At 40.9% G+C, this 23,066-nt stretch overlaps 1 protein-coding gene across 7 annotated transcripts in view; it reads left to right on the forward strand.

Annotated features, from left to right (window-relative positions):
• Window positions 1-23,066, forward strand: part of NRXN3 (neurexin 3) — a 1,690,724-nt gene that overhangs the window by 472,344 nt on the left and 1,195,314 nt on the right. The gene's annotated exons all lie outside the window — the stretch shown is intronic.

Consider the following 23,066-nt stretch of genomic DNA (forward strand, 5'->3'; position numbering starts at 1 on the left):
AGAATGTTTACTGAGGTGTTGCCCTGGCCCTTTACGTAATATTTGGATAGCACAGTTCTTAGCTGCATGCAGATAATGTGTTAGATGGCTAGAAAAATAACCTGCTTGAACTGCTTCTGATTTATTCCCCCTCCCTCTCATGTCTTTGTTCACAGTAAGCACATCAATATAGAGCAGCTAGAAAATGAACACTTCTTTATGAGAGGTACAGGTGGGTTCTGGTGAACGCCACTGCATCTCAGAATAGCAGATATGGCAGAAGGGGGAATCATTGAAAAAGCAGGCCCACCCTTTCCCGGAATGGATGGTGGTGGTGTTTATTGGTGTCTGGGAATCAGAATATGGAGGAAGATGAGAGGACTGTCTTAGTTTGTGGTTGGAGATTACATTGAAAGCCAAGTAAAATGATGATGATGATGATGATGATGATGATGATTTGTCAAGTGGTTACGATATGCCAGGCTCTGCTCTAAATGCTTTACATGTGTTCATTTATATCTCACCACAACCCTAGGTGAGACTTGCTGTTATGATGTTATTACATCCATTTTATAGGTGTGGAAAAGGAGGTTTAGAGAGTTTAAATAACTTCCCAAGTTCACATCGGTTAACCATGAGAGTCAGGATAAGAACTTTCCTCAACTCCCAATGAGATACCAAACAATAAGAGTCTCCATCAGTTTGGGAAGGATTGTGATTCTGGAAGTTCTCATCTTTCTCTCAACTTCAGAAGGACCTGCCAGTATTTTAAAGGAATGTTTAACTCCTTTGATTTATAAGCTGTCAGAGCAAGGAAGAACATGGGCTTGGGTGAAGATTGAATCTGAGTCATGTTCAGTCTAGTTCCTGAACTAGAAAGGCAGAGAACTAACAACATTGAGAGGAGATATTTTTTGGAGCCCTGTTTGCTCTTGCATTGTCCCCCAGTTATGTAAAGCACCTAGAAAAATTTCTTTCTGTTTTTCAGATGAGAAGCATGAAGAAATGAGTTAGCATTTTCTTCTCCTTAATAAAATCCCTTAAGTGTTGACTTCACTAATGATGTATTTTCCTAATTTAGTCATGTTAAGCTAAAATTTGCCTTTGAACATTATGGGTTGGGGAGGATTTATAAAAGAAAATGAGAAAATGGCTATTCTGTTCTGTGGGGTCGGGTCGGTAAATTAGCACCAATCCCAGCTACTTCAGAGCAATTATTTGTATTCAAGTAACAAGTGCACTAATTTCAAAAGAATATCCATTTTTAAGTCTCTTGCAAGATTCTCCCATACATATAGCAGAACTCTTTCTTCCCTTATATCCTTGGAGATATAAAAAGCATTTTTTAATTTTTAAAATTCAGTCATACTGATATTTCTTCCAATTAGGATCAATTAGTGAGATTTTATTCTGTTACATTGTGTGTAAGTACTGTTGTCCTTGTTTGAATAATTAGCTTTTACCTCAGTGCCGTCTGTTTTGGTTGATGCATTTGCTTGCGTCTATTATTTGGGATAGCATTTAGAAAGCTGCCACTTTTGAGTGAGGTGGACTGATCTCTGAAATGAATTTGGACATTTGGACACTTATGACAGTGGGGTTGGCACTATACCGGTGGTAGACTCTTACAGATTTAAGTACAGAGTTTATACTTACAGCCTATTAGTTCTAAAACATTGGTTCTCTGAGATGAGACTTTTCTGGTTGGCAATAAAATACTTCATTTTGCAATTTAAAGTTAAAAGGTGAGATGGGATGGAGTTGGGTCGATGCCCTGTGGTCCTTCTGAATTAGTGATTACTTGGAAATCCCCACCCCCCAAGAGATCCCAGGTTGAACAACCTTTGAGACAGCATTCACTGCACTCAATTCTTACCCAAGACAAAACCCTTGCGTGACTTAGGACAATGAGCAGACATGTTTCAAAATGGTGATGGCACAAGTATTGAAAGGATACTTTGGTATATCTCATTCACTTTCTGTAGGCCTTTTGTTCTGTGATGGTTACTTTATCATGAAAAATTCAGCTGATTTATCTTGTGGTCCTGCAGAAGCCTTTCACTGTGGCCAGAGGACATGCCTGGGAATCTGGGGCCTGGGAATTCCCTCAGAGGATTTTTCTCTCTTCCTTTTGGCCTCACAAAGTAATCTTGAGCTTCGGAAAAAAAATCCTAGGAGAACTGAACAGTCTTCTGCTGACTTCCCCACTCTCTTGGAGCTTATAAACAGCACAGCTTCTTAATGTGGTACAAGACCCCCCCCACCCGCCCCTCCTCCCCCATGAGTGCAGGGTGATTTGGGTACAGAGTAGGGAAGGCGCTTGGGGTTATTAGCAAGTCCTCTTCTTCCCGCAAGGCCACGAGCTCACAAGATTTGTAGGAGAAATGTTCTGGATTGTGTATTTCTTGACCTTTACATATTTTCATCTTTTAAACTTTGCAAGGCAGAAGCTTTGTCTTAGAAATTGTTGTTCTTTTGTACTAAGATCCTTTGAAGTAACTGATATGACTTGTTTTAAGATTTAAAGTGTAATTTTTCATAGGCTGCTAATAGTGAGCCTTACCGTTTATTAATTACTTACTAATGACCCCAGCACAGTGCTAAAGGCTTTCCATATATTATGTCATTTAGTCTCGACAACAAGCCTATGACTTACAAGTTATTATTTTTTTCTGATTTGCTGATGAGTAAACTGAGGCTTAAGGAAGTTAAGTAATTTGCTGAAAAATCAGATGACTTCTAAGGAAAGGTGGGATTCTGTCTGACTCCAAAGCTTGAGCAATGTTTCAGTACTGCCTTTTTTAAAAAAACTATTCTGTATGTTAACCCTGTGTTTTCCTTATTACTGGGCTACAGAACTCAGATTTCATGAGAATTTGTGGTTCTGATCTCTCGAATTCTTCAGTAGCCTTGATTATTGACCCTTCTCTCTTTCCAGTAGAGAGGAAGAGTTGTTTTTAAATGGGTGTCTGTTTACTTAAGAAGGGCCTTTGGCTATCTCTAAAGTGTGGAAAATCCTTTTTGTCCACCAACATGTGAATACTCTCAAAGTGTTAGTTGATTTGTTTGCTGACGTATTTTAGTCCCCCTCTCTTTATGCAGAGAGCATAAAGGACTGGCTATAGTAGATACCATTTTCGACACTAGCACACATGCCCCTCACCGTGCAGCTAGGGGAATAACAAGAACATGATTGGAAAGGAGGTTCATGGTTGTAGGGCTGGACACCCAGTGGGCATATAATGAATCCTTGATTACTGTGCCCTCTCCTTGGCTTTCAGCCCATGTAGATTTTCTCTGGGCTGTAGCTGAGAGCTGACACCTGCAGATTTGTTTGTTTTACATATGTAGCTAATAGTCAAAATGCTTTCTCCACCTCACATGGAGGCAGGGCAAGCATTATGCACAGTCAGAATTGACAGTTGCTAGGAGGTGGGATTTGAGGGACTCCATGGAGTCACCCCAACCAAAAACAAAACAGTCCTTCCAAAGCCTGAAATATCCCAATTATGGCTTGATTCCATTGGATTGAGCAATGCACCTTTCTTAAAGAAATGCAAATTTTTCTCACATGGAGGGGTAACTGTTATGTCCCTAACATAATATTATAATCTTTGGTGCCCCCAAAGGGTATTACATCTAATAAGTAAGATGCATTATGCTTTGTCAAGGAAGGTTAGGATTGTGTTCTTGTTTTTTGTTTGATTTTTTTGTTTTACAGTTTAGCCTTTGATTGATAGGACACCAGGGATGCCAATATCCCATGCCAAAGGAAAGTCACTGGCAACCTCCTTGCTCTTTCCAGGGAGGCAAACACCTTTTCTACTTAGCCTGGATTGCCTGCGTCTGGGAAGGACTCAGACAAAGAAGACCCTACATGCAGGAGCTGAAGGGAGCCTTTCTTACCTCCAGACCTGCAGGATACAGTTTATTCCCCCACAGGAAGTGAAGCAGGAATGATTCTTGGCAATCGGCCATAGCTTTAGAACTTCCTCAAGGCTGAATCCCTGGGAGGCTGAAGTAGGCTTTGAGACTTCAGATGAGGCATCAAGCGATTGATCTCACTCCATGTGTGCATGAGGCTTGAGGTTACCCGGTGAGGCAGTACAGGGCGGGGGTAGAGAGTAAAGGCTTTTGGGTCAGCGGAACCTGGTTTTGAGCCCTAATGCTGCCTCTTACCAACTGAGCCACCAAAGACAGATTACAAAGCCTCAACCCTCATGTCTGTAGAACAAAGACTACGAGAGCGCTTGCCCCTCAGAGTTGTGATAGACCAGAGAAGGAGGTGAGCGGGGCGCTCAGCGCATGGCCAGACCTCCAGAACCAGTTGCTGCCATTATTATTAAACAGTGAAAAGCTAAGTATAAGGGAACAAACCACTTGGAGTTACTGCACCTGGGGAACCACTTAGAACCCCGGGAAAAGGAACTTGACCTCCAGAAACACTCAACTTTTCTCAGATTCACTTCCCTTGGTAAAGCTTGTTAGATGGGGAATTCTAACCATAGTTTGTAGGTTTCCTTCACTTCTCTAACCAGCGGGGTCACCCTGTCTGTGTAGTTCATGTCATGTTCAGTATGGACAGAGAAATGAAATGCGTCTTTGACAGGTCTGCAGAAAACAGTCATCATGGGCCTTCCTAAAATGTCCAGAGTTAAACAGGTGTATCGTTATTTTTCCCCTTCAAAATCAATGTCAAAACTTAAGAAAAGAATTCTCTTTTGTCTGTAGACACGTATGTTTGTTTACAATTCAATCGCAAAATACTGAGAATGCTCTGATCTCTCTGTGGATGGATGAATATATTCATCTCCCCAAATGTGTTTTAAAGTCAGTGTCAGATAAAAGTTATCCATGTATTTCAGATGAGATGGGAAAGGGATGCTGTTTTCCGGGCAGGAATTATACAAAGAGTGTGTTTGTGGGGACTTCGGGGGGCCTTGAAGGGTAGGTCTGAGGCTGTTGCCAGGTGGTGGGCTCACCTGTGTTACTGAGACAAGGGGCTTCTCTTTCACAGAGCACCTGGACCACTTGTAATGCTTGTCAGGGCTCGAGGAGAGTGGAGAGACATTTCATATATCACCAGCTATTGCATGCCATCGCTTCTTCTTTTCTGGTCCTCTTTATTTTCCCTCACCAGCATGGTTCTCAGATTTATTAACAGCCTTTTCAATGATTCCTGCAGCCATCAGGAAGAGAAATAAAGAGGCCTGGGAGAATCTAATCTTCTTGTGCTTGTCCCTCTTTACTGTCTTGGTTTTTCTTTTGCTTCCCCTCCTTTTTTTTTTCTTTTCTTTTTAAGAAAATTCTATGTTGCACCTCTGCATTAAGCTAGAGTTTCTTTTCCCCTCCTTCCTCCTCTTTTACTGCTTTTAATTGTTTTGGTGCTTTTGTTTTTCCCTGGACCTGAGAATGAGGGGAAAGGTCAGCTGTCAGAAGAGGGGCTGTACACCGTTGATAAGGCTTTCAGGAGATTGCATTGGAGTCATTAAGCAGCATTCCCTCCCTGAAGTTCTAGAGTCTCCACTGCTGCAGGGGGAAGAGAAAAGGAAGCTGAGAGAGTAGAAGAGGTAACCCACATCGAGGGAGTGGCTTAGCCATGAGAGCTCTGAGCAGCACCCTGCTTACCCAGAGCCCTTCTCCAGGGATAGGCATTGCCCAGTGCCAGCTCTTGTGACTCTGGGACATTGATGTAAATGTGCGTCTGGATGAGACACACATGCAGGAGGCCTTGGAGAAAGGACTCAAGTGAGAATTAGGCATCCAGCATCCTGGAGATCAAACTTCTAGAGTTGTCCCTTCTGTTATCGGGTTCATGTGTCCACCCCATAGCTATTTCGCAACTAACTCACTTATATAAAAATCAGAAAGCCTGGGTTTTGGTCTTGCCTCTACTGATAATTCCTTTGGACAAACACTGAACTGTGCTAGGCTTGTAAAAAGAAGTAGAAAAATGTGATTTCAAAGTACCTTCCATCGCTAATGGCTAGATTTCACCTTACAAATTCTACCTGCAAAGTAGCAGTGAGAAGCATATCCTTCCTCAGACGTGGATGTGAAAACCAGTTAATTCCTTTTTCCCTCAGTGCCTTGAGGTAAACCCAAAGTCAGGGTTCTATATAGCCTGTCCGTCAGGAAATTCATGGTGTAATACTACAGAGCATTTAAAGAAATGGTGGACATCTTCTGGAATGGGAAAAAAAGAGAATAAATTATATGAATAATAATGCCACCAGGTTGCATAATTCTCTGTGTGTTTTCAAAGCCTGTTCATACTTCAGAATGACCTGGTTTAAGGATACTCTCTATCTTAGCCTACCCTAGAAATGTGACATGCTAAAATTTGAAAGGACTCTTCTGTTTTCCCTCTCAACCTACCACATTACTAGTGCTCTCAAAATGTGGTATCCAAATGGGTGATTAAATGGTCAAGTGAGTGGGTGACTTAAAGGCTTCAGGTAACACATAGTCAGTCAACTCTGTTCATTTGACTCTCAGTAATGATTGGATACAATGAGGAGTTTGGGTAGATAATGCCGGACATGAAGGGTATGTAATCAGGTTATATTTGTAGGTCTGCTGTCTTGCTATAGAAACCAAAAGGAAAAGGACTAGAGAGAGCCAGCTTGAGAGAGTCATCAAAGAGGGTCACTGTCCAAACTGGCAACCACAGAGACACTAAAGATCACACAGTGGGTCGCTTCACTCCTGATCTCAGGAGAGTGGCTTTTATACCAAGCCTGACTTTTTTTAATTGAAGTATAGTCGATGTATAGTATTACATAAGTTATGGGTGTACAATATAGTGATTCACAATTTTTTTTATTTAAAAAATTTTTAATTTATTATTATTTTTAAAATTTATTTATTTATTTTTGCTGTGTTGGGTCTTCGTTTCTGTGTGAGGGCTTTCTCTAGTTGCGGCAAGCGGGGGCCGCTCTTCATCGCGGTGCGTGGGCCTGTCACTGTCGCAGCCTCTCTTGTTGCGGAGCACAGGCTCCAGACGCGCAGGCTCAGTAGCTGTGGCTCACGGGCCCAGTTGCTCTGCGTCATATGGGATCCTCCCAGACCAGGGCTCGAACCCGTGTGCCCTGCATTGGCAGGCAGATTCTCAACCACTGCGCCACCAGGGAAGCCCTGATTCACAATTTTTAAAGGTTATACCCCATTTATAGTTGTTATAAAATATTGACTATATTCCCTGTGCTGCACAATGTATCCTTGTAGCTTATTTTGTTTATTTATTTTATTTTTGGCTGCGTTGGGTCTTAGTTGTGGCATGCGGGATCTTCGTTGAGGCATGTGGGATCTTTCTTTGCAGCGCATGGGCTTCTCTCTGGTTGCGACGTGCGGGTTTTCTCTTCTCTAGTTGTGGTGTGCAGACTCCAAAGCACGTGGGCTCTGTAGTTTGCGGCACATGGGCTCTCTCATTGAGGCACGCGAGCTCAGTAGTTGTGGCGCGCGGGCTTAGTTGCCCCATGGCATGTGGGATCTTAGTTCCCTGACCAGGGATTGAACCCGCATCCCCTATATTGTAAGGCGGATTCTTTACCACTGGACCACCAGGGAGGGTCCCTATCCTTGTAGCTTATTTTATATATAGTAGTTTGTATCTCTTAGTCCCCTACCATTATATTGCCCCTCTCCAGTTCCCTCTCCCCACTGGTAACCACTAGTTTGTTCTCTATATCTGCGAGTCTGTTTCTTTTTTGCTGTGTTCACTAGTTTGTTGTATTTTTTAGATTCTACGTATAAGTGATGTCAATACAGTATTTGTCTTTCTCTGTTTGACTTATTTTACTTAGCATAATGCCCTCCAAGTCCATCCATGTTGTTGCAGACGGCAAAATTTCATTCTTTTTTTATGGCTGAGCAGTTCTTATATGTATATATAACATCTTTATCCATTCATCTGTTGATGGACACTTAGGTTGCTTCCATATCTTGGCAATTGTAAATAATGCTGCTTTGAACATTGTGGTGCATGTATCTTTTTGAATTAGTGTTTTTGGTTTTTTTTGGATATGTACCCAGGAGTGGAATTGCTGGGTCATATGGTAGTCCTGTTTTTAGTTCTTTGAGAAACCTCCATACTGTACAAAACCTAACTCTTGTTGCAATAGAGGGAACAGTGAGATTGAAGTTAGACCCAAGTCTAGCCTCATTCTAAATTCCTTCCTTGACAATTATTGTTATTTTAACTGGATAGCCTTGAGCCTATGAATCTCAGCTCCCCCCTTTGAAAACTGCAGATAATAATACCTGAATGGATTATGGTGAAGACTGTATTAAATGTCATCTGCGTAATAGTAAAGCCAGAGCTAAAGCCCCTGACACACAGTAAGCTTCAAATGTGGTAGTCGGCATCATCACTGTCACCCGCATCGCAGGGACTGTGGGCATTTTCTGGTATGTAAAACAGTGATAATGCCTACTCTTCTAAGGTCATCATAGGATTGAAAAAACAATATTTGCAAAGCGACTCTCACTGTGCTAGGCACATAGTAGAGGAACAGTGAGTACTAGCTTCTTTCCTTCTCCTTTCTTTGATGATGTCTTCTTACTTTTCTATTTCATTTGAGGGCAGCGGGGCACTATTGCTCTTTTGTAAAGTGGCCCAGTGTGATTGAGGGGTGTTCCAGAGACCCCAGAAGGTGACTAGTCTTTGCTGGTTGAGGTGTGGGTAGTGCGGTAGCTGGGAGGGGAAGGAAGAATGAGCAGCACTCGGGCAAACCTGAGGGCACCAGAGGCTGGGACTCTGAAGCTTTTGTAAAGTTCTGCCTGTTCCTGAAATTATCCTGGTATCCCCAAGGGAATGCTACTGTTTGCATAAATCATTCCATACAACCTTATTAGTTACTTATAATACAGAAGACACTAATGATCCCTAATTCAAACAGTAGGAGGTTGAAGCTGTTTATTTGTGGTGGTGTACAATGATAATCAATGGGGAGTTAGATGGCTCTGAGGTCCATGAAATCTCAAAGAGCGTTTTGAACCCTCAAAGGAAGTCCAGGTTATTCTTAGGGTGACTTTAGTTTGAAGTTCTAGAATATAATATACCACAGCAATGAATACATTACTTGTAGTGTTAACGTGATCATTTGTTCTTCAAAAACCGGAATGTCAAGTTTGAAATGGCTGGGCATTCATCCCTAACAAAAGCATCCAACTAATTCAAGCCTCTTTTTCCCTTGAATTCTAGGTAATTGAGAGTTTTTATTTGATCTGCTTTATTTTTTTACTTCCTGACATGTGACCCATGTAGAGTTAACAACCATCCTGGTTTCCCAGGGATTGTTTCCCTTTTATTACTGAAAGTCCCATGTCCTGGGACTCTTTCGGTCCCAGGCAAATTGGGATGGTTGGGTACCCTATCTGAAACACCTGGTAAACCCCTTTTCAGGAGAATGCCACATTTTGGTCAACATCTGACTGACAGCACACCTGGAAAAGATTCTCCGGTTCAGTGGTTCTTCAAACTTTTGAATTTTTTTGACAAGTAACATTTTTACAGAAAAGGGAAGGAGCAAAATAGGATTGACTACTTTTTATTTTGCCAGTTGATGACATTACCAAATTTCATCTGTCATCATCATTACTTTATAAAAGACAGGAAGTTCCAAGATGAGAAAGGAATAGAATGAAAGTGCTATCTTCCCAGTGCCTACCACAGTGTTGTATAGAGTAGGTCCTACACAGATGTGTGTTGCATGAGTGAGTATTGCATACGTTTAGCTTTTATTAAAGAATGTACAGCATTTTTCTTATTTTCCTGATTGTTCTATAGATTGGTAAAAACTTTAACTGAGACCATTGTTTGGGAACCAATGGTTAATTCCAAATCTGTGGACTATAGGATTTTTTGATGGTAATTTTTCATTGTAAATCATGATAATGATATTCTGCTGTCTACCTCAGTCACATGTTGATTTTAGTTGGTGTAGTCAATCTCTCATTATAGGATCACTCCTGGAGAGAGATAAAACCACATTTCTGGGCCTTTAAATCAGACAGTGAGATTCAGTCAACTTCCTCTCAGACTTCAGCTGCCACCGTATCCAGATGCATCTTTGCTGATATCTGTTTGGGGATGCCACCATAACTGGCAGGAATGAGCCAGCGGTTCTGCTTATTTTCTTAAGTCTTGGATGGTGTTTTTCTATGTCCTAAGTCTCCATGCTTTTCTTTGTTCTGATTCATTCACCTACAAAGTGTGGTCAGAAACCTTGACCAGCTGGTGATAATGTGCAAATATCATAACCTCTCTAAGTCTGGGATCGCCTATGCAACATCTTCATATCATAGCTGGATATCCAAATCATTCCTTATTTTATCTTAACCCATGGATAAAAATATCATTGAGAAATCTTACCTGCTACCTAATTTCTGGAGAGGGTTAGGATTTTAGTTTTATCGACATCATAGGAACTATAAATATTCATCGTAAATGGCTACCCAAAAAGCTAAACCAATTTGAATAACTATTTCAGAGAGTCTTATATCTCAGTTTTGTGTGCTCTTTCTAAAAACAAGTCAAATAATTTTTCCCCCTCTGCAAGCCTTGAACATACTTCTGACTGTACCCATTGGTGTTATAACTCAGGGTCCAGCTGTATGGCCCTGGAGCTTCAGTGAGCTTGCTGGAGTGATGGTTTGTGAATTATCTGACTTAGAAGGTGGGTTGCCATTTTAGATTCAGTGCATCAGAAGGGGATTTCCTTTTTATGCTCTCATAATTAAGGATTTTTTTAGCAGTTATATATTTGCAGTGTTGCAAATGTAGAGAATTCTTACAATTTTCTCCATCGTTCTAATGGTCTATATTCATATCCAGCATATGTGGTTAATATATCTAAATGTTTGCTGAAAATCTACCCTTGTTGAGCAGATAGAGGTTCCTATAAAAGCTGCAGAAGGACGCTTTACAAAATTAGATAACGTATGTGAAAGCAGTTTGGAAAATATGACATGCTATGCAAGTGTATGTGTGTGCACGTGCGCACGCGTGCGTGTGCATGTGTGTGTTTAAATTAATAGTTCATCTCCCACAGAAATACTGTTGACAGAGGTCTTTGCAAAAGATACCCAACCCTCAGTAGGAGGCAGCCTGTTCTAATGGAAAGCATACAGTGTTTAGAGGTTGACCTTGGTGTGTATTTTGAATCTGCTTCTTACTAGCCGTGGTGTTGTACATGTATTTCACCCCTTGTGAATGCCAGTTTTATCATCTGTGAAATGGGTCTAGTAAAACTTTATGTCACAGGGCTTTTGTGAGAGTTAAATAAGAAACATACCAAGTATCCTAATAAAAAAAGCTCTCCTTTCAGATAACATATGAACACATGTATGTTATTTCTATTAATAATACATTGGTTCTGGTGGTTAGTATTTTGAATTCTTGTAGCTCAAATCACCAAGACAAGTCTTGGTTAATTCTTGTCAAATACTTCGTGTATAGTGTTTGTTTATTCAGACCCTCTCTAGATTAAAGCCAGAGCATAATACACGTTCAATAAACGTTCATTTCCTGTCCTTTTTATACTATGGCACAAAAAATCTTCTGTTAAAAAACTCTGCTAATAGTTTGAGGTAAAGAAATGATGAAAATGAAATAAACACTTTATTCTAGTTCTGTTTAGTTCTATAATTGAATTTGCAATCACTGAGGATTTTCTCCTTTATTTAAGGCTTCTTAAATTAAGTCACTGATTTGTAAGTCTGCTTCCGTTTTAGAGAACTTTCCCTCTCTACTCCCTTTTAGCATACCCCATCCTCATCCACCCCCAGGTTCAGACCCCTTTGTTTAATTACGTTGGACCGTGGGCACCATCAGTCCCTTCTTGAGAGCCCTGGAATGGGGCGGTTTTAATTTTTGTCAGAATCAGCCCCATCTCACTGGCACGCTTATTTCTGTGGGAGGTAAAGGAAATGCATACCTCACCATAAAAGAAGACGCAGCCCACGTCTCTGGGATTTGTACCTCTGCATTGGCCCAGTTCCCCAGTTGTGTCTCTGAACAGGGTTTTAATCACCCTGGCTTGAGTGCTCAGCACTGAAAGCTTTAAGGGTACCACAGAAATGGTAGATTAGCCGCATTTAACAAAATGGAAAGTTTTCATTGTGTCATAAAAAGCCTTATTGATCTTGTCCAGGCATTGACTCCAGGGCCTTTTAACCAGCCACTCTGTCTAGACTTGCAGGCTAGAGCCCTCAGTGCTAACAAAGGAGGGCTGGGCTGCCTGCTGCCAGGGAAGGCCAGAGGGATGGGCACAGATTCAGGTTTCCCAGTGGGGATTTTCTTAAAGAACTGGGATGATTTTATTCTGCTATTGGGAGGCTTGTGCAGAAGCTTGTCACACCCCCCCAGACCCCAGCCAGCCTTCTCCCGCTCTCAGCATTTGCTGTGGAGCTTTCACACGGCAGCAAACGCAGGTGTCTTCTCTTCCCTCACTTCCATCAGCATTTCTCCTCTTTCCCCCCATGAAGCCAGGCTGAACTCTGGGATGCTGAGGTACTGAGCGGTGGGTCTCCAGAAGGAGTGGGGAAGGCAGGAGGAGAACCGGTTACTTGAGCATCACTGCGATCAATTCAACTTCATTTCAATTCAATTCGGTCTTTATTTAACACACTTTGGGGTACGTGGGAGATTTTGAAAAGGTATGAAAAATTGCTGCTCGCAAGATATGGTCAAGGAGTTGACATCTACGTGTAAAGTAACTAGAGAACTGTTCAAGATTTATTTGGTGATTAGGTATTTTATCAGAATCATCTGCAGGGATTTAACTTTTTAAAAATGAACGCTAAATTTCAAACATAAAAGAGTATAAACCTGTAGTAGAGGATATTGTAAACATTGGCTTAGTTATTGCCCATATTGAACAAATCTCAGTGTTTTGCCATTTTTGCCTTATATCCTTTTATAAAGACTTAGTCGTGTTTGAATATCTCCCTGGTTCCATTTCTTCTCTCCCTCCCCAGAAGTAAACACTACCTGAAATTGATGGGTAGATTTTTTTCCAATCTTGTTACATATGAATAGCACTGTAATGTATAATGATTAGTGATCATTATGTGTGTGTGTGTGTGTGTGTATAAATTAGTGGAGGTAAGGTTTATTAGCTACCCACAGTTTATACTCATTATTCTCTGTGTATTCTGTGCTGAATGAAGGAAATATTTGGCAAAAATCTTTAACACCTTATACTTCCCTGTTGATCACCCAAATGAAGCTTGGCAGTCTCTCAATATGCTTTCCTCTTTTGGGACCAGGAACCATTTGAGCTCCAGAAATGTCTGTAGGAAGTTTCACATAACACCAAATTATCTTGTTTTCTTTGGATACTTAAAGATGGAGAGTTTCACCAGCAAGATGATTTAGATGTAGGTTTTTTGAGGTAAGAAGTATATTAGGTCATCTTCCAAGGTCTCTTCTGATGCTACAGTGATGATTAGTTATGAAGGAGTTTTTACTTGTTTTCATCTCAGATGAAAAGAGAAATTTTACAGAAATAAATATTTTAAAAGTCTATATGCGTTTAAAAATCTGTGTATTGCTTCTAAATATCTTAATATCTGTTCAAGTTTTACCAAATTCTGTGAACCTTTTATGACATTTATATTCCTTTCTGAACAGTATGTGTGAATACAGTGAGTATTTAATTTAGGTAGCAATTAGGGTCAGTGTATGTGCCACTGTAAAAAAAAAAAATCATTTCAGATGATTATCTGAAATCAGATGATTTCAGTGGATCCTGCTCCAGGATCACTGTAGATATTTTTCATTATTATTAATTTTGTTTTTATCAAAATCGCAGTCTTCTCCTCTCTTCTCCTGCTCTGTGTTCCTAGTGAATTTTTTTGTCCTCATCCACTCTATAGAATATAGTCTCACAATGAGCCATTAGGTACTCCAGTACAATTGCCTTAGTTGTTTTGTAACTTTGATAAAAGATGCTGGTTGAAGAAAAATAAACATGCAGGTTATTCTTTCTGGACTGGGCCACAGGTGAAAGGTTATATCGGTTTGCGGATGTGTGTATTTTCTATAATTTTTTATTCAAAAACATCAAAACTCAGTCTAAAACTTATCTTCAGGAAGGCGACCCTGGTTACATTTTCACCATTCTAGTCATCCGTATCCTTGGTGTAACTTCAAGAAATGTGTTTTAGTAACACTGTGGCGCAAAGCTGGCTTTAAAATTATTGATATAATTGATATATTTACTTATAATTGACCTCATGTAGTTTCAGGTACGTCTGTTATCGTCCCAATCAGAGTGAAAACAGTCCAAGGACTGGTTGTCTGAGGTGACCACTGACAACCATGCGTTCTGAATTAATTGAGGAACAGACACAAGACTCAAACTGGCAGTCAGATTAAGGATCCAGATATCAGTTCTGTTGCTGGTGGAGCTGCGTTAGAGAATGTGGCTTTGATCTGCAGTCCTACTGGGCTTCCTGGTAATTTTCCCCCTGAATTAAACTCAGCCACCCAGCCGTAGGCAGAAGAGCTAGAAAACCAAAGGCCTTCTTACGTAGGGGCAGAGGCTACTCTGATAGGTTTCACTGCATGGGGGAGCCTATAGGAGAACTCACAATCCTTATAGGAAGGGCAGAGCTGAAGGGAAGAGAAAGGCAAGTCATATGGAAACAGTGATTACCTAAATAAGAAACGTGGACCTCTGCGTGTCAGACCCTTATTATATCGCCAGGGAGGTGAATTACTTCTTTCATTGGAGTGGGTGAATGAGTAAATGAGAGAAGGTCAAAGTGTTACTCCAAATGACCCCCTTCTGGAGGGTGGGGGAGGAAATGCTTTCCTGAAGTCACGGGTACAGGGAAATGGAATTCCCTCTACATGATAAGAGTGCAGCAATTGTGTTTAACGATTGTCTGATTGACTGACCCACAATTAAAATGAGAAGCCGATAGTCAAAGAAGCATAATTACAGTTTGACTCGTATAGATTTGGTGGTTGTCGGAAATAAAATGTACAACATATTGCATAAATTATTATAAGTGGGCAGGCAGGCAGATGTAGCACGGTTGCCTCAGGCCAGGGTTTCTTAGCGATCTCCATTCCACCTTGGAGATGTCTCCTGGATTCCTCTTTACCTCTCTAGCCATTAGTCCACCCATTGGACCCCTGATACAATACAAGTATAATTGTGCCACTCACAGGCCGAAGTTCTCCTATGCTGGTTCTCCATCCCCAGAGCCCCAAGAATATGACACATAAGACCCCAACCTGCATCTTGAGCTTCACATGCCTGCTACTTTAGCCACATTGAACTTCTCACCATCCCCTGGACACCCCGTGCTTTTCTAATGATCACACCAGTGAATACATTGTTTATTTTAACTAGAACTTCATCCCTCCTTTTGTATGGTGAACTCTTACTCATACTTCAAGACCCAGATTAAGTTTGACCTCCTGGATGGAGCCTTCCCTAACACCCAGGGTCAGTTATTCCTTCTTCTGTGTGCCCATATCACCTATGAAACATTTACTACACTTGTAATCACTTGTTTATATGTGCATTCTCAACAACAACAGCAACAGCTAACATGTCTGTGGCTGGGAACTGGGCCAGGAACTTTATCTGATTCATGTCTCACAGTGACTCTATGAAATATGTACTATGGTGATGGTCATTCTATAGATTAGGAAACTAGCTATTAGAGAAGTTAAGTAATAAGCTAAGGTTCCATAGAGTTAGGTAAGTTCCAGAGCCGGATATCAAACCTAGGTCTGTACAATTCAAAGCCTTATTATTAAATTCCATGTAATCAAGTCCACATTTCCACTACACTCTGAGCTACAGGAGGATGCCCTGTTTAACGTGAGTCCATGTCAGGATTTGGCGCTTAGTAAGCATTCGAGTTTTTTTAGATTTATAATTTCTCTTCTTCCGTAAAATGTCGGCTAATTATTCCTACTCACCGTGTTCTTGGGTGGTTCAAGTGCATTCAACACTGGACACATAACCTGGTGCATAGTAGGCACCTGGAAATACTTATTCCTTAAATGAATGAACAGAAAATTTAACTTTTATTGTAATACAATTGAGAGCAATGCAGTCTTTAGGATACCATTAGCTTTCTAGTGATTTCAGTGAAGCATGATTTTCCAGGCCATTCTTTTGTAGACTCGAGGCAGCTTCCCTCGCCAGGATGCTGGCTGTTTTTTTTCCAAGTGCCAACTTGATTTACTATTTTCTTTCTCATCACTTTCAAGAAGCATCTGCCGACTAGTGAGTGACCAAGGCAGCGTGGAAAAGTCCATTTATTTCTCTGCTGCATCTTTCCTACAGAGTCTGAGGATAAGGGTTGGAAATGGCCTTAGGAGGTCAGATTTCCTGTGTGTTTTCTTTTGTAGTGCAGGATTGCTCATAATGACACAATTTGCTGTCTGCTGGTACACTCTGCTTTTAAAATACCTGTATGATGGGATGTGGCATGGAAAGGTTCATTGTTTCTCCTTGGGGGATGGCTCTGCAGTTTGATCTATTCAAATGCTTTGTTTGGCCCTAAAATACATTGTAAGGGAAATGGGACAGGAAGAAGCAAGAGGGTAGTCACTTGTGCAGTCTTTTTCCTTTTTTACTCAGTGTGTTCCTTCCCTAATTCTAGCTGGAAATGTCCTTAGGTGATGTATAATAGAATTCCCTGTAGTAAAAAGATTTCTGTTTTTCCCTCATTTTTGCAAATACGATAATCTCACAGCTCAACAGCTAACTTGGGTGTCTTGTCTACCTATAACTTGTAAGAAGCCTTTGGAGGTGGAAATTGTTGTTCTGGATGTTGCATTCTTAGCAGGTTGCATGGAAAGAAAACAGAATTGTGCAAGAACAAACTCACATTTGCCTTAACTTGTTCCTTTGCCAGCAAACAACCCAAATTGGTGTTGTAGCTCAAGGCGACTTTCAGAATTGAGTGGATATGCGGCCCCTGTAGGAATGAGTAGAACAACTGTGGAACTGTGGCCTTCTCAAAAAGTTTATTTCTGCTTTGTGTACCCCTTGCCTTGGGCTTGCACTTCTTCCATCATCATCATGGCTTCTTTGCCCGCGTAGAATTGGGTGATACGTTAGTTTACAACTGAAGAACCTGAAACCTCACATTGCAGCTGCACCAACGGGGGAGGGACAGCGCTGTCCCCGCTGAGTTTGTGGATCAGAGGAAGGGAGTCAGCGGGCCAGCCCCAGGACCGTAGGACATCCCTTTGTCTGGCAGGGAGGGCAGCAGTAGCTCGTGTTTTTGTGCCTCATTAGCTCCAGGGTGGGCCGGCCAGGATGGCCAGCCAAGGTTATCTTTGCATTGGTGCAGACTAAAGTACCGTGCTGCTGCGGAGGCCAGTTGAAGGACAAAGGATTCAAAGATGAGAACAGTTTTGCCTCTGTCTCTGGGGCGCATCCTCAGAAGCTGGCTCCCCCCTCCCTTTCTAGAGAACCGCAGGTGTTCTGCTCAGGACCAGTGCGTACAGCCACTCCAGAGGGGTTGGCATTTTAATAGGCTCTGCTAAGGTGTACCTAAAAATTCCATTTCTCGGGCTCTCTCTCTGATGACGGTGAAGAGTGTGATCTCAGTTTGACTTTTTCCAACCTGCTACTAGGACATTTTGGAATAGAGCCAGCCCCACTCCCTGATTCCCCCTGCGTGGGCTCCTGTTGCCCAAGTGGGCTCTTACCTGTCATTGTCAGTGGTTTCTCCTTTTGACACATGGAACTTCATGCAGTTGCAGGATGTCAGATACAGGGTCCTAGGTACCTATTCCCTGAGAATTTGAGTTCCTGGCGAGGTGGTGTGATGTGGTGGCAAAAGCAATGGACTGAGAATCAGTGGGCTAAGGTTTTGGAACTGGCCTAAATGCTTCCAAGCTCCTTGGATGCCCTATGTAAACTGTGTGCCCCTCTTCCTTACATTAATATAATCATAGCAAAGTGACCTCACAGAGTGTTGACTGAATACGAACAACAATTAAGAAAGCATTTGAGCATTTGGAAATATATGATATTTTAAAAGCTGTGAATAGAATCCTTCTTTACCCATTCCTGACCTGTTCTCACCTGAGCCCTTTCATGCCAAGTGCTGTGTCCTTGTCCTCAATTTTTACCTCTGGCCCTTGGTTTTCCTTGGCTGCATTTGGATCTTAAGTATCCTATGGTCTCTGGTTTTCCAGAATTTCTGCCTCTCAGTTCCTTAGGTTGTCTCTTCTAGGAACTTTTGCCTCCATTCTTGCCCAATGAAATGCAGATCTCACTGGGTTATATCAACATTCAGGTTGAACCAGTTTCAGGCACCCCCTGGAAAAGTGGTTCATATGTGTTCTCTTCTTTTAACTGGGCTCTCTGCCTTCAGCTCTCATTTCTTTCCACTTCACTCTCAACCCAGCAGAAGTTGGGCTGCATAATCTTGTATTTTAAAAATACAAATCTGACCCTCCATCCTCTCAGTAAAATTATGCAGTCGTTCCTCAGAACCTTCAGAGTAAGGTCCAAATTTCTTGATCTCACAGCCTAAGACACCAAGCTATGAGGACCACAGGCCCAATTCAACAGTGATATGCATTTCTTCATACTTCTTAGGTTGTATAGTAATAAAAAAATGACACAGAATATTTTAATCTGTTTTAGAATTTCTCAGAGAAATAGAATTATTACATAAATCAGTAGTTGGATGTTTTTTGGGAGAGAGTGGAAAATAGGACTGAGTAAATGCTTGTTAATGCGATGTATATATCAGTACTTGGATTAACAAGCCATTTGAAAGATCAGTGCTTTATATGTCTTATACAAACTGATTCAAAACCTTGAGTTATACTTATCTTGATTGCATCTAGTGTTTAATCAATTGGACACTTACAAATAATGGGTAAATGTTTTGTTGTCATACAGGGTTGAGCTCTGCTTTTCGTGCAGTGAGAGTAACATTTTTATTTTAACACTTATGCAATTAATTGTAAACTTCGGGGTGATATAATCTAAATGAATCTAAACAGTCCATTAGCCATGTCAGTGCCTACCCTCTTGCCAAGCTGTAGCTTTATGCTAAGCTGTTGTGTACTGTGTTACATAATCCCCTACATTCATTTTCTCTACCTATTTAGCCTGAATACATACAAGGTGACTGAATTGTCTCTTCAACCTCCTTCTCAGTGTAAACACTCAGTATAGAAAACAGATTTGGGGCAGTCTTACATTTTTCTAATGGAGAGTTTGGAGAATTGAATGGGCTTAGAAATGTGTTTGTCACTATTTGGTTTTGCACCTTTTAGTTATGTTCACTATCAACTTGGTATGATTTTCAAGGTGATAAGAAAATGCTCGAGCTTTAGCCACTGGAAGGAAATTAAGACAGATTGGGATCTTAGGAGAAAAATGTCAGTTGTGAGAGTATACAAAGGAAGAATTTCTTCAAGGTCCTCTCTCTTTCTTCTTGCAAGCCCCTTATTTGCTCTTTTAAAGACTGGGTCATGCACTGCCAATGCCTCTCCTTCCTGTAACAATCAGGAGGAAAGTATCCCATGAATTAAAAATGATACGATTTTGCTTATCTAGAATACGATTCAGAGAGTAGCTTTCGGTGGTCTATTGTTTGTTGACATGTGAAGGAGACAGCCAGCATCTGGGGTGACACTGCTCTGGTGTTTTTCTCCAGCCCAGGGAAAGGGTAAACTGGGAAAATTCATCATTGAATGAAGAGATTGGGAAGGTTGTGAACTTTTGCAGCAGTTTTCATTAGATATTTGCAAAGGAATGTACTCTCAAGGCTACATAAAATCTTCATTGATGAATTTGCATGGATATTAGCATAAGTATGCATGTTATTTACATAGACTTTTTTCCTCACATTGGTTTTATTTCTTATTTATTTACTGTGGTAGCCTCTTCTCTTTTTTTTTTTTGGAATTTATTTATTTATTTATTTATTTTCCTTTTTGTTTGCTTTTTTTTTTTTTTCACACACACACACACTGTATTTTATTTTTACAAGAGATAAATAGACTGACACCAAGCATTGTACATGGATGACCACAACAAAAGCAACAAAGATTGCAATTACCAAACATGAAACACACTCATACTATGTCATAATATTGACATTCAGTCCAGTAATCCTCCACTGTAACAGCTCCTTTACTTTGCAGTGAAAATTGATTTGTATATTCTTTGCCTCTGAGTCCTTGTTGGATTTTTTTTTTTTTAATTCAGACAGAAAGTCACAAAAATTATACTCATCCTCATCAGTTCACTCAGTCCCATGTAATTAATTTTTTTTTATCTTGATCTTTTGTTAGCACTTTTATGAATTCATCAGTTTTTCATTAGAGTTCTGAAAATGCTTATTCATTCAGTTCAGCAGTACAGTCAGTTACCAGAAACCTGTACTTGTCAGAGTCTTTTCCATGAATTTCTTAAAGATGAAACCCTTTTATAGGAACATATTTGCAAAAGCATCAGAGTACACCCAGAACTGTCTGTAAATGACAAAAGACTTAAAAATGACCACAGTTAAAAATTTGATGAAAGTTCATAGTAATGCAGTTGACAAGAAAATTAGTTATTTCTGAGATATACATTTTAAGGTAATAACTAGGGCCTCTTCTCTTAATGATGTCATTTTTCTTCTATGGCCTTCCACATAAAACAAGTTCTTTTATTTTAAACACACTGATTCGGGGTGGGGGGATGCAGGGAAGGGAAACATTTCTTTTGGTGAGTAAGTGTGATTTACATGGGGCAGGAGGAATAGGTCTCTGGCTCTGTTTATTCAAGGTTTGTGATGGTTTGTAAGTCAATACATGGTTCAGTGGAATCATTCATGCCCTTTGAGAAGCAGAGTAGGAGCATGCGCTATATCCAGAATGATGGGCAAAAGGAAAGGTAACTGATATTTAGAGAAAAGTCCAGAGGCAGTAGAAGTCCAGGGTAGAACTAACTGTCTGGTCTTGGGCAACTCACTTATTTCTAGTCATCAGTTTCTTCCTTAATAAAATAAGGGTGTTAAATCAGGCAATCTCTAAAATCCTTTATAGCTCTAAAATTTATTATTGCGATAGACTCTTTAGTCTAATTATATAAAAATATTAAGCACTGCATAGCACATTAAATAATATCCTGGTGCCTTGCTGTTCTGTGTCAGGCCCTTCCTGCTTCGAAGGGTACTCGATGATTAATTGAGGCTTCTCTTTAGAGGCACTCCTTTCCTTGCTCATTTATCTCAGTTCACTAGGCACACAAGGTATAACATAAATGTTTATAGAAGACTCCCACTGATATACCATGTGGGGTGCCAAGGACAGGCATAGTAGTTGGCTGTGTGTACATTTGCATTGTTAGGAAAAGAGCTTAGCGGTGATAACTGAATTTGATTTGCTATCTTCTGCTCTAAATCAGGGTTACGTCCAGTCTACTGAACAAGAGCTTGTCCAATTGAATTTTAACAAAACCATTTCTTCAGAAATGAGAGATCATGAAAATAGGGCAGTAGGGGATTGCATGGATGGACCCGTTTCAAACATACAGATAGTGCCAAATTTCTGCTCTGTGATTTTGGAGGAAGTAATTTTGGTAAAATGCATCTGGCACGGGTTATGTGCTGAGTAGTACTCGCTACTTATATGTGTAAACAACACTGGTCCCCTAGAGGTGGACAAGTCCCTTTTGCTTATACCAGTGTGTGTACAAACAGAAATGTGTAGGTGTACACACATCCTTGAGGCCCTCTGGAAGATATAGGACACACTTAATATCTTCTAACTCTCTGGAGTGTGAAGTTAAGGCTCATGTTTTAATGATGTGATGCTACAATGAATTCAACAGTATATATTGGGTGGTCATCTCTTCACATTGTAAGAGTGACTCCTTTACCTCATGATGAGAAAATACTTGTTTGATTTTACTTAGGGAACTTACCAAGGGCTATGATGGTCGATAAGGATATGAATTAATGTGGACTAGCTTTGGTGACGAAGGCGGAAGTGTAGGTCTAGAAGGGAAAGTAGAGTCCCCTCAACCTTACTTTGTAGACCCTGCCACCCCTCTTTAAAGGGAAGCTGCCTATCTAAACTTGTATTGTCGCCCATTTCTTTTCATTGAGGAGGTGCTTTTGACCTAACGCTGATATGAAGTAGGCCACTCTCTAAATGAGGCTGCCTGACAAGAGGACAAATGGAGGTGTACATGCTGAGTGTCTACGTTATAAATCAAATCAACAAATAATTAAATAAAATACATTCTATCCTCTTAACCTTGGAAAATAGACCTTTGACACTACCTGGTTAAGTCAGGTTCACATTTAGAGTTTTTGGATTCCTAGGAGTTCTGCATTGGGAAATAGCAACACAGGGAGAGCCAGCCCCTCTGGTCCTCAGCCTGTGGCCTTTCCCCTTCCTGTGCCCACATTCGGCTCCATCCTATATCACAGAGGTCTGGTATAAATGCACGTGGATGCCTCGACCCACATGGCAAAGCTCTGTCCAAACCTGTGCAAACAGTCCCCCAGGGGTCCCTCAGACCTTGAGGTATGCACACTGATAGCATGATTTGCCTTCAGAAAACGGATCCAGGGAGGAGGACTGCACAACCCCTGGAAACAGACTTGGGGCTCTTTGGGTAGGGAATTACAGGACCCCAGGGTCTCGAATATGGTCTTGAAAGAGAGCATGAGTCCCAGTGGAATGCCATGTTGGCTCTGTGGACCCCTGGTCCTATGGAGAGAGATGTTCCATAGGATGGTCAGACCAGGCCATCTCAAACAGGAGACCTCCAGGGCAGAGGTCCCTTTGACTCTAAGGGAAGTATTGCTGTCTTATCAAAACGTATTACCAAATTCCATTCTGTTCCCTTTTCCTCATCTGCTCAATCATTTCCTCAGGTCCAACCTCCTATTTAAAAACCCAGTCACGTTCCACTGGGCACGGGACTCTACCATGGAAACCAAAGTTAGCTGGGTTACTGATGGACGGAAATTAGAGCCAAATCTTTCAGGCTAATTGATTTTTAGTTATTGTTCAATAAAAGGTACCTAGAGCTAAAGAACCCTTCGTCAGAACTGTTAATTATCCATTCTAAACCAGCTCT

Source organism: Balaenoptera ricei, chromosome 2 (genome assembly GCF_028023285.1).
Source record: "Balaenoptera ricei isolate mBalRic1 chromosome 2, mBalRic1.hap2, whole genome shotgun sequence".
Taxonomy (NCBI): Eukaryota; Metazoa; Chordata; class Mammalia; order Artiodactyla; family Balaenopteridae; genus Balaenoptera; species Balaenoptera ricei.